The 11,796-nt window shown below is 26.5% G+C and overlaps 1 pseudogene across 1 annotated transcript; it reads left to right on the top strand.

Moving 5' to 3' along the window:
- Positions 1–9,485: 9,485 nt before the first annotated feature.
- On the top strand, positions 9,486–11,239 carry LOC114187456 (putative plastid-lipid-associated protein 4, chloroplastic; annotated as a pseudogene). The gene is made up of 6 exons (XR_014995727.1): positions 9,486–9,866; positions 9,982–10,095; positions 10,278–10,376; positions 10,639–10,713; positions 10,806–10,873; positions 11,003–11,239. The product of XR_014995727.1 is annotated as a putative plastid-lipid-associated protein 4, chloroplastic (transcript).
- The last annotated feature ends 557 nt before the right edge of the window (positions 11,240–11,796 follow it).

Genomic DNA, 11,796 nt, shown 5'->3' with positions numbered 1-11,796 from the left:
GATAAAGGGTGTACGAGCATAAAGCCAAACGAATATTATGTTACCACCGTATTATTATCCTTATCAGTATCACACACATGCACAAAAATTAAACAAAAAGAAAGAACTACCACCATTTCTTTTTTACTATATTTTTACCAACTCAAAACCACTATTCAAAATTCATTCATAAAAAATCCAATAACCCTTTTCACAAATCTGCATGCGAGATTCTTCCTGAAAATGCTAGCTGTTAAGGTTATTATCTTATTCCAACCAAATTTCCAACAGCAGCTACTGTTTGAGTTGGCATCTACTGCTACAACTACAAGCATTCAATAACATTTTTTTTTCTTCTTCATAGATATTACTAATAATAATTTGTGGTTTGATTAATGTGATTAACAATAATATTTGACTACAGAACAATGAGTGCGGTTAATTTAGCTGAGAATGCTTTTGTGTGGAAGAAGCTGAGAAATTGGCTAATGAAGCAGAGGCACGTGTGGGACTGAGGAGTGGAGAATCATGTTATTGGTGTCTACACCAATGAGATTAATGATATGTGCACGTTGTAATTGTCAGACCCAAACATTGCACACCAACAACACCTTCCACTTCTTCACCATCATGCATATTTATGTTTTTTATTGCACCATTCAACAAAACGCGTTATCTCTGTACAAACTTTTCTTTTCTTTTACAAACTTTTCTTTTATGTACAAAACTACTTAAAACTAGACTGATATATAACCATATGGGTTCACAGTAATAAACCACTCTCTAATCTCGTAAAATTAGAAAAAGGTTAAATCATTTCAGAGGTCTCCATTTTTTTAGCGAAATCTTAAGTAAATTTTCTAATTTTTATTTGATTCAATCGAGTTTCTATTTTAAAAATCCGATGTAATCAAATTCTTTCCACTAATAATATACTAATTGTGCTAATTATGTATCACATGTGAACACGTATATCTAATTAATCAGGTTGAAAATTCACTAGGTTGGAGTGAATCATAGAACAATACCATCTCTACAAGACAACTAAAAAGTAATATTTTAGTAAATTATTTAGTTTTGAAAGTGCACCTGTTAACTGGGGTGTTTCACTACCATAAGTTTCAATAATTTATCATTTATTGCATAGTTTCGGTTTATTAAAGTTGTTTTGGTGTGATTTCTTTTTGTTTAGATGCCTCTAGTGATCGGTGACTAATATTTGATTGTACGTTGCACTTGCTTAAAATATTAGAACACGAACACACATGGTTAGAGTTAGGTATCAATTACTAATTACTAAACGTGTGAAAAGGAAGGGGTTATTTTACACTGTTAATGATTTCGTACAAAATATTTCAAGTCATGGGTATAAATTTTCTTAATTGTTAGTATCAAATCTCGTAAAATATATAACATTTATATTTGTATAATCTTGAACCATTAAACGAGTTCACATTTAATTTTACTATTGCCATGGCTCACTGTAAATGAAGAAGATAAGTTACCAACTTGAAAAGTGATAGAATTTTTGTGTCCACTGATTTAGAGATAAGAACAAAGGCAACCAAAGGAACTCTCGTGATAATCTAGAATCTTGCAATTAGCAACGAAAAAGATAACCAAAAAAGTGTGACATAACTCACATTCCATAAGGATATGGTTGGTACATTTTTTTCTTTTCTTAAACTAAAGTAACGACGACTTCGTTAATTGAGAGAGAGAAATTTTGCTCACTCTTTTTTCTTGAATTGATCCAGTTTTAGAACAAGAAGAAAGTCATTTACTCTATTGGTGCAAACAAACAAACAAACACATCACTAAAATAATGATAATAAAAATGTTAGGTTGATTAAATAGGATACTGTTTATTTTTAATTAAATCTCTAAAGAATAATTCGATTCTTTTATCTCCGTTTATAAACTTGAATTATGTGAGATCTTTATTTGGGTGAACCAATAGATGAATTTTTTTCTTAAGAACGAATCCTATTTCATTTATAAAGACTTAATAAACAGTGCACTGTTTGTGGATCTGTGTCTTTTTTAATCCATGTTGGTTTCACTTCTATTTCAAGTGTAATCAGCTAGTAATATATTTTTCTTTTAAATTTAATTTTTATGTATTGTTTTGAATATACATCAAATTGAAAAACATTGGTATACGGTGGCGGATCTTCGACCAATATTTTGAGGGTGCCAAAATTTTGGTTGAATTACTCTTTTGTTCCATTTTTTGTTAAAAAATGTCAAGTTGGTCTTCTATTTTTTTTAGCCTCAATTTGGTCCGATTTTTTTAAAAATTGATGCAATTTGATTATTTTCGTTAAATTTCTTTAAGCGAAGCAATGATTTTTTATCATGACTGACTCTAAGATTAGGTTAGTTTCACAAACAAAACAAATCATCTTTATTCACAACTTCAATTTTGATTAAAAAATCTTGATCTGGTTCAGAAAATTTAACAAAAAATGACCAAATTGTATCATTTTTTCAAAAATCGAAATCAAATTGGGACTAAAAAAAATTGGAGGACTAACTTCACAATTTTGAACGAAAATAAAAATTAAAAGATCAATTTTAAAATATTTATATAAACTGGTAAAAACATTGTATTTACTTTCTTTAAGATAATAAAAAATAATAAAATTATAATTATTGTTATCATTATAATTATAAAATAAATACAAATAATTTTTATAATTTTACTATAATTAGTTTTCATTTATAATAGTTAAGTTTCAAATAAAAATAGTCAAATAAAAAAATGATTAAATTAAATAAGTGATCACTTGAAAGATAATGTCAATAAAATAATTAGTTTTATTTTTAAAAATATTAAAAAGGTAAAATTGAAAATGTGAAAAACAAAAAAAAAATAATAGAAATATATTAAATATAGATATATATAAATATTTTAAATTTTGGGGGGGGGGGGGGGGGGGGCGGGCATGGTCCCCCTATGTTCATAGGTCCGCTTCTGTTGGTAAATGTGTATACAAATAAACAAATTTAGTTATACTAATGAGTCGGTCGGTCAAGTCAACCGTGATTAATCAGTTATGTGGAGACTACTTCAAAGAAGACTTTCAAAAATGTTATTAAGTGTCTGACAACACATCACTCAGTTTTTCAGTCATTGTCAACTCGACTAAAACTTACAATTTGGATCATAAGACTGCGTCGAACAGGTCCCAATTAGACTAGTTAGAAGATTCTATCTTGGTCCTTTTTATAAATTTGTGGTGAGGTCGATTGGTCATCATCAACCAGACGACGTGTGTGAAAATCACTCAACCATTTAGTTAAACATAAATAGGACAATAATAAATAATACGAATTAAAAGTAATTGAGTTATGATTATATGACTGTTGAAACTCTTATCTCACATTAATTACCGTATTTATCGTTTTTATCAATCCATCATACGTTCACTCCAATCTAAAAAGAATATCGAGATAGAAAACAAGACAAAAGACTTGAAGGACTTGAAAATTAATTAAGTAGACATCCAACCTCGAACCCAAAATATTAGTGTATGTAATATTTTATTATTGGGTGACCATATAAAACTTCTCATATTTGCTGTTTTCTTAATTTTGGAGTAAAACATGCAACTAATGATAAATTATGATAGTTTGGTTAAGTCACTAGTCAAACGTGTACACATGGCCATAAATCATAACACAATGAAAAAAAAAATGAAATTTTTAGTCTTCTAAGTTGATGACCAAGTTTGACCCTGGACGATTTTTTTACATTTTGGAAAACTTCATATTTACGTACAAAATTAAATATTGAATAATATATTATATAAGTATTCATTACTTTTGTGAATAATTGAAATACATTAATTAGAAACTCAGAAAAATATTCTAAAAAACTAGCCCTCTAAAACCTAAGCTCTTAAAAATATTTGTAGGGCAAAGTTAATGTTTACGTTTTAAATAACTATTTATTTATGATCGATTGTAGTTATCATTTTTTCTTTTCTTCACGTATTTAGTCTTTCACGATAGGGTTTATTTTTTAGGAAAAAAAATATAGTCACTTATTTGATTCAAACTATGATTTTTTTTTAAGTTTAATTTAATTAGTCGGAATATATTAATTTGATCCTAAAATTTTAAAATAATATACAATTTTAAATTTGTTTCAATTTAGTACTCAAATTTAAAATTCTACATCATAATTTAAACAAAATGGAAAAAATTGGAGATTATGATCCCACTGCTCCTTCAATATTTTGCATTCGTCCATAAATGTCTCTTTCTTTTGTTTGACAAACAATTTTTAGTTTGGGAGAATATTTAAATAAGGGTGAGAAATGAATATAACTTATGAAAAATTAAAAATAAATGAGAATAAAAAATAAAAATTATCTTAATAATTTTTTTTAATATATTTGATTTTATATTTTATTATTTACTAATATTAAATATTATATTTTATAAAAGAAATAAAAAATACATAATTTAATTTTTATTAATTTTTCAATATACTATCTAATTTAAAAAGTACATATAATTTAAAGAATTTAAAAATATACATAATTCAAAAAAAATTTAGACACATAATTTAAACAAAATTAAAAAAGATTGGGGTCGTGACCCACACATGCTCTTTCAATCTTCCGTAATTGTCCACAAGTGTCTTTTTTTTTGACAAACAATTTTTAATTTGGGAGAATATTTTATTTGAGCCTTCTTCTTGCTAATAATTTATTTATGTGGCATTAGCATAAAAAAAAGTACAACCTTCATTAAGAAAATAACGATTCTTTATCATTTTCTTAGGTAAGATGAGAAAATGTTGAAGGCTTGATCTTTTAAAAACGAGTTTGAACGACATATATTAAAAATTTTAAAATATTCTGAAGATTATAAATAAACATTTTTCTGTACTTTTATTCTAAAATTGCAATTGAAGTTTATGTGAATTTTAATCGTCTTTCCATCTCGTATTTCTCTTGTTATATTGCAATATTTTTTAGTAACTCTAATGTTAGAAACATATTGGAAGCTTGAGATTCTAATCCTGACGTTTTTAGATGTTGGGTTCTCGTATTAAATGAAAATTTGTGTTCTCGAATACTTCATACTCATGTATTGTTTATTATTTATTTTAATATGGTAATTCTCTTCTTCCCAATTTGTTTTAAATGGGAGAAAAAATATTTTCGTAAATATGTATTAAGATATATAATAGATTTTACAAACAATTTTTCTTCTCATCCTAAATATATCTAACGAGCAAACATAAAAAAAAAAAAACAAAAAATTGATATAAACTAAAATGATTTTAAATTAATATAATATTTCTTATATACGGGGTAGAAAGATTCAATGCAGCAGTCAAAATATACTGAAGACATTGAATATTTAAATGGTGCATATTTGGTATAATTCACATTAATATAGTTTCATTTCATCTCTAATTCACAATAAATAAAATATAATATTATCAAGTTCTTTTTTAAAATTATATATATATTTCCTCTTCTTTTAATGTGAAATATAAAAAAAATATTATATAAATATCAAGAGTAATGAATATTAATTTAATAATATATATTTAAGATATACTTTAATTTTATGACTCATAATCTTAAATGTTTACACGTAGCTTAACTTTAAATTCATAACTCGTGTAATGGGAACGACTACCTACACAGAAAATTTAAAATAACCCTAATATCATATTTAATTACATTTAAACGATAATATAACTTTTAGAATAATTATTACAAAATAATTCTATTATCAATGGAAATATCACTATTGATGTGAGACTTTCATAATTATTATGAAATTAATCAGTTATTAAATATGATAGATTGATAATGTCAACATAAAATTATTTTATATGCATTAAATTAAATAATCATACATGTCCCAATATGATTTAAGATGTTAAAATTCTGATTTTTATTCATTTTAGTATTTCATTTAAAAATAGTTATAAATTAAGGTAAATGCTATAAATATCATAGTTATGGTTTTAGGAAAGAGCGTAACATAAAATTAAGGTTTTATTTACATGTTTCCTCAATCCACCTTTAAAATTAGGCCATAATTTAGGTTGTTTAACTGTGAATTATTATAAATTTTCAAGTATTTAAGTTCGATCCATTTTTGTACATAAAAAATACATCCTAAAAGAAAAAGAAAAAAGTCTGTTGAAAACAAAATTAAGTCGCTGTAATTGAATTATCTGAGAAATTAGCAGATATAAAATTATTGGTTTATGTTTTTAAATGCGATTTGAACCCAAATATTTTGTTAACAACTGTTATAAAAGCACCTAAAAAGATGTTTAAGTAAAGTTGATATAATTTAAACAATATATAATAAATAACAAAAAGAACGATATAATACAAATAAATTCATATATATCCAAACAGGCTGCGTTTATTTTTAAAAGGTTAAATTATACTTTTAGTCCTCATTTTCGTAACAAAATTTAAATTTGGTCTCTCAATTCTTTTTTATCTCAATCTGATCCTTATTTTGGAAAATTTGATGCAATCAAGTCCTTTCTGTTAGTGGTATAGTAACGGTGTTAAATGGGATACCACGTGTCAGCTTCTGGATTTTTTTTATATTTTTTTTACTTTTATTTTTATTTATTTATTTTTTTTTTAATTTTTTAAAAAATTAAAAATTTGCACATCTCAAGCTGACATCCGTGCCACGTGGCAGTGATAGTATCACGTGTCACTATTATCGCTTGTGTCATTTTCTCATTTTTAATTTGGTCCCTATATTTTAATTTTTGTTTCTATTTAATCCCAATTTTTGTAAAAATGATACAATTTCGTCCCCTCCAAATTAAAACAAAAATTTTAAAATGTTATACAAATATTTTTATTAAATTTATTTTTTTATTCAAATTGATATTTTTATTATATATTTTCAATAAAACTAAGTTTATTTAAATTTGTTTCACATTCAATTTTACTTAAAAATGTTTTCAAATTTCAAATTTATTTGTTTATGATTGTTACATAAATTAGTTAATTTTTCTTAAATTATATAATTATTATTTTTATACCAACTAAAATATTTGTATAAAAATTATTGAATTTTACACATTTTAAAAATATGCAATTATTTAAAATATAAATTCAAAAAAAAAATTAAAGTATAATGTAATAAAATATCAATATAATTTATGAATTTTTTTGTTATTAGTATTATTTTCTATTAACAACTTTAAAACAATTTTAAATAAAGTTTAATTTAAAATATAAATTAAAATAAACTTAATCTTGTTAAAAATATTTACTTGAAATATCAATTTTGATAGAAATATTTGTGTACATTTATATAGAAATTAAATTTGATTTCAATTTAGAGAGGGACAAAATAGAATAATTTTTACAAAAATTGGGACTAAATTGAAACAAATTAAAATACTGAGACCAAATTGAGAATAGGAAAATGACACATGGCATAATAGTGACACGTGGCACTATCACTGTCACGTGGCACGATGTCAGTTTGACACGTGGCAAATTTTTAATTTTTAAAAAAAAATTTAAAAAAATAAAATAAAAATTCAAAAATAAAAAATAAAAAAAATAAAAAAATCCGGGAACTGACATGTTGCACTCCCATTTAACACCGTTACTACACCACTAACGGAAATGACTTGATTTCATCAAATTTCCCAAAATAAGGACCAGATTGGGATAAAAAATAATTGAGGGACCAAATTCAAATTTAGCTACGAAAATGGGGACAAAAATATAATTTAACCTTTTTAAAATATCAAAGTTTATCTATTTCTTAAATAGCAACAATAATAAATATTTTGGAACAGCAGTGGTAAAGTAATTTTTGTTTTCTCAATAGATGCTTTATTTTTATCTGTTGAAAATAGAAACTTGACTATAAATTATATATTTGCAAAATTAAAACTATAAAACATCTTAGAATAAATAAGATAGCTAGACAGAGAAAACAAAAGAAAATAGGTTTTAAGACGAAAGGGAGAGAAGAACAACCCTAACAAATACTACTATTAGGTACGAAACAACGGAACAGATATACCAACAGTTGTGTTGGATAAACCATGCTACCAATAATAGTAATAATAAATAATAATATACTATTTATTTTCTTAAGAAATGCACTGCCACGTGTACCTTACAAAAAAAATAATAATAACAGCATTTATGAAAAAACAAAGGAATCTCACACAAAAAACCGTTTTTATTTTGAAAATCTGGTAAATAGATTTATGTAATTTATTATAACTCAAAATCTTATCGAGTAGATATTTATATTACACGAGTGATTCAAATGATTAAGATTTAATTTACAAAACCTTCTAATTTGAAATATGTTGACATAAAAAATACGGTCCATTAAATTTTTAAACGGTTATTAGATAAAAAAAAAACTTATTATTATTGTTTAATTAATCTTTCTGACTAATATTTCTAAAAGTATATAAAACATGTGGGTTTGTTTGGGGAAAAAAGAGGGTTAGTTTGGTGCAACAACATTGAGAAAAGAAAAAAATAAGAAGCACCAAGAATTTGGATTTGATAGATATAGTACGTAGCAACTTTCTTGGTGGTTGGATTGTTCACACATGCTTGTCTTCTCCTAACAACCTACTAACTCCACCTCATTCATTATCCACATATCAAATTTTTATTTTTCTTCTTTCTTAAATATTTATATTAGATCAATTTTTTTTTATTACAACTTCAAAAAATCTATTTCCGAAAAGATACCCAATATTTAATATACGAAACAAATAAGTTGTCAACATTTGACATTTTCTTTTAATTTCTAACTGAGTTAAAATATAATTTAGATAAAATAAAAAAAAAGGGAATAGATCATTTAAAGCAATATTTTTACAGAAAAATCTTTGGACATGTCACTTGTGCTCTTCCTTTAAGCAAGAGTTGTTGTTTAGAAAGGGAAGGTGAAAATGTTGGAACCAAGAAATTTGGGTTTTTCTTCCTACACCCCTTTAATCTTTAATCGCATCCCCATAAAATGTAGTATATTCATTTCATTATTGAATAAAATACATTAAAAATTTTAAATTGACTTTTTATTTCCACCTTTTCTTTTCTTGTTTTTCTCTTTTTTCTTCAGAAATGCTCTATCTCTCCACCGTTTTTTCTCCTTTCAGATTGACTATTCCAATATTAATGATGGTGAAGGAGGAAATGACCCAGAGGAAATAGTGGAAGTAGATGAAGTATTTCTGAAAAATTAAAAAGAATAAGAAAAAGTGAGAATAAAAAAAGTAAATTTAAGGTTTCTAATATATTTTATTTAAGGATAATATTACATTTTATTGGGGTAGAGGAAGAAAAAAAGAAGGTGCAGACAGAAAAGACAAGAAATTTGGGTTGAATGATTTGGTTTGGGCCGTTGATTTGACTAGATTCGGCCCATCAGTTTCTGTGGAATAGATTCCTAAAGATGTCAGCCACTTATTTGGGCCATTTCAGTTCCACATGTGTACATCATTAATTCTCATCAAGTTTGGTTAATTCAAAGTGCTATTAACTGAATTATGAATGTTGGTTACAGTTAATTTCAATGTGCATTATCATAACACATTTTCAATGGCTCTTTCCAATCCCACTGTTACTCTGTCGTTCAAATGCATAATTGATTCCTATCCATCAAAGCCAAATCTTCTATTTTCATCATCCTCACGACAAAAATTGAAAACCTCCCACCTCGTATTACAAGAAACTGATTATGGAAAATGAAGGAACATGATTTCATTTTTCCCAGGTTTTCGAACTAAAGACAGGGATGTTGGCAGCCTCAAGCAGGAGCTCTATGAAACAATTGCACCCCTTGACAGAGGTGCCGAGACTACTCTCGAGGACCAACAACGTGTGGACCAGGTCCAAGTGAAAACTAAGAATTCACATGTTACATTATTTTAGTGGTTATGTTTTAACTGTGTCTTTGGGTTTTATTGTTCGTGAGTTGTGATTATAACGGGTCTTATCGATCTAGATTGCTCGTAAACTTGAGTCTGTGAATCTTGTGAAGGAGCCTCTCAAATCCGATTTGCTCAATGGGAAATGGGAGCTTTTGTATACCACATCTCAATCGATTCTGCAAACACAGGTTTGTCTGTTAGGGTTTAGTCTGTTAGGATTTATGAATTCAGATTGCCCCAAATTGAATTAAGATCACTTTCTTATTACTCTTGTTTCTTGTTTTTGTTGGACTGAACATGTGAATTTGGAAAACACTCTGTGTGGTCTGTTTTGAATTTTTGAGGATTAATTGTAGTGTAATTATCCCAGAGACCGAAATACTTGCGACCAAATGGAAAGATCTATCAGGCAATTAACGTGGATACTTTGAGAGCTCAAAATATTGAAACTTGGCCCTTCTACAACCAGGTACTTCAGTTCAAAGTTCTAAGAACTATTTTAAGTATCTGTTTATGTGGATTAAAACACAGACAATGTTGACTTTGGTTTCTTGTGAATTTTGTGTTAGTCTGTTGAAATGAGAACCAAAATTTGGCTCCATTCAGTTCAGAGATTATGCTTTTTATTTTGAATTTTCTTGAGTGTAGTTTCATTAGCATGACTTGTTGGAATGTTAAGGCTATTGAATTTGCAATGCTTTGGAATGTACATGTTGCCATTGTTGGTGCAGGCCACTGCAAATTTAGTGCCTCTTAACTCAAGAAGGGTTGCTGTCAAGTTTGACTTCTTCAAGATAGCTAATCTGGTAGGTCATGTAGTGATTGAAATTACTGTCATTATTACTGTTTAATCAAACATCACAGAATAAAATTTAACATAATTTGATAATTTGTATAGATACCTATTAAATCACCTGGGAGTGGTCGTGGTCAATTGGAAATTACTTATTTGGATGAAGATTTAAGGTAAGTCAGTGACTATAATAGTATAATTTGTTGTTTCTGACTCACATTCTTCTGTTTCTTTCCTTTCTTGAATTCAATATCAATTGTAGTTTTAAGTCTGAATTTACTTGTGATGCGTGATCCTCGCAGAATATCAAGAGGTAATAGAGGTAATTTGTTCATCTTGAGAATGGTGGATCCATCCTATAGAGTCCCTATTTGACGTGGATTCTTCAATGATAGGTTGTGGTGGCTTCAATTTTTACTTTTTGCACATAATTAATGCTATCACTGAGTTATAAAATTCAGCTCAATACTTATACTTCATCTGATTTGTATATTTATTTTTTGTACAATTTTATTCAAATGATATAATTTAACGAAACACGAGAATCTTTCCAATTGATGTAACATTTTAAACATAAGTTTTTATTTGATCTTCTAAATTAAAAAAAAAAAAACTAATAATATAAATATATAATAATTAATATTTTTTAACACGCACAAAAACGCACTGCACATGTTTGCGGTGCCTATGTATAAACAAACTTTTTAGTAATACAAAATAAATAACAAACAAATCATGATTATGTATTTGATCAAAGAAAGATAATATGTAGTTACTACATCTAACTATTTAACATCTTCATAAGTTTTTTCATGCCAAGTTTTTTATCTTGAAGTTTGCTTTTCTGTCCAAACCTGCAAATTAAAATAAATAATACAAAATATATTAATTAAATATTTAAATATTCATTTTGAGTCGCTAAAATATTTATATATTTGTAGTACCATAGGTTTAAGTATATCAAAACAGATATCAATTTAAAATTCTTCTTAGGATTATCTTTCAAAACAACTCAATGTAAAGGTCTTTCCAACCTAAAAATAGATATCAATTTCAAATGGACTAACACATCTTGATTTATTTTGAATCTACAAAA

Source organism: Vigna unguiculata, chromosome 6 (assembly GCF_037176805.1).
Source record: "Vigna unguiculata cultivar grain cowpea cultivar isolate G323 ecotype 2 chromosome 6, ASM3717680v1, whole genome shotgun sequence".
NCBI classification, from domain to species: domain Eukaryota; kingdom Viridiplantae; phylum Streptophyta; class Magnoliopsida; order Fabales; family Fabaceae; genus Vigna; species Vigna unguiculata.
Note: the sequence above shows the minus strand (reverse complement) of the source record. Positions and strands in the feature narration are given on the sequence as shown.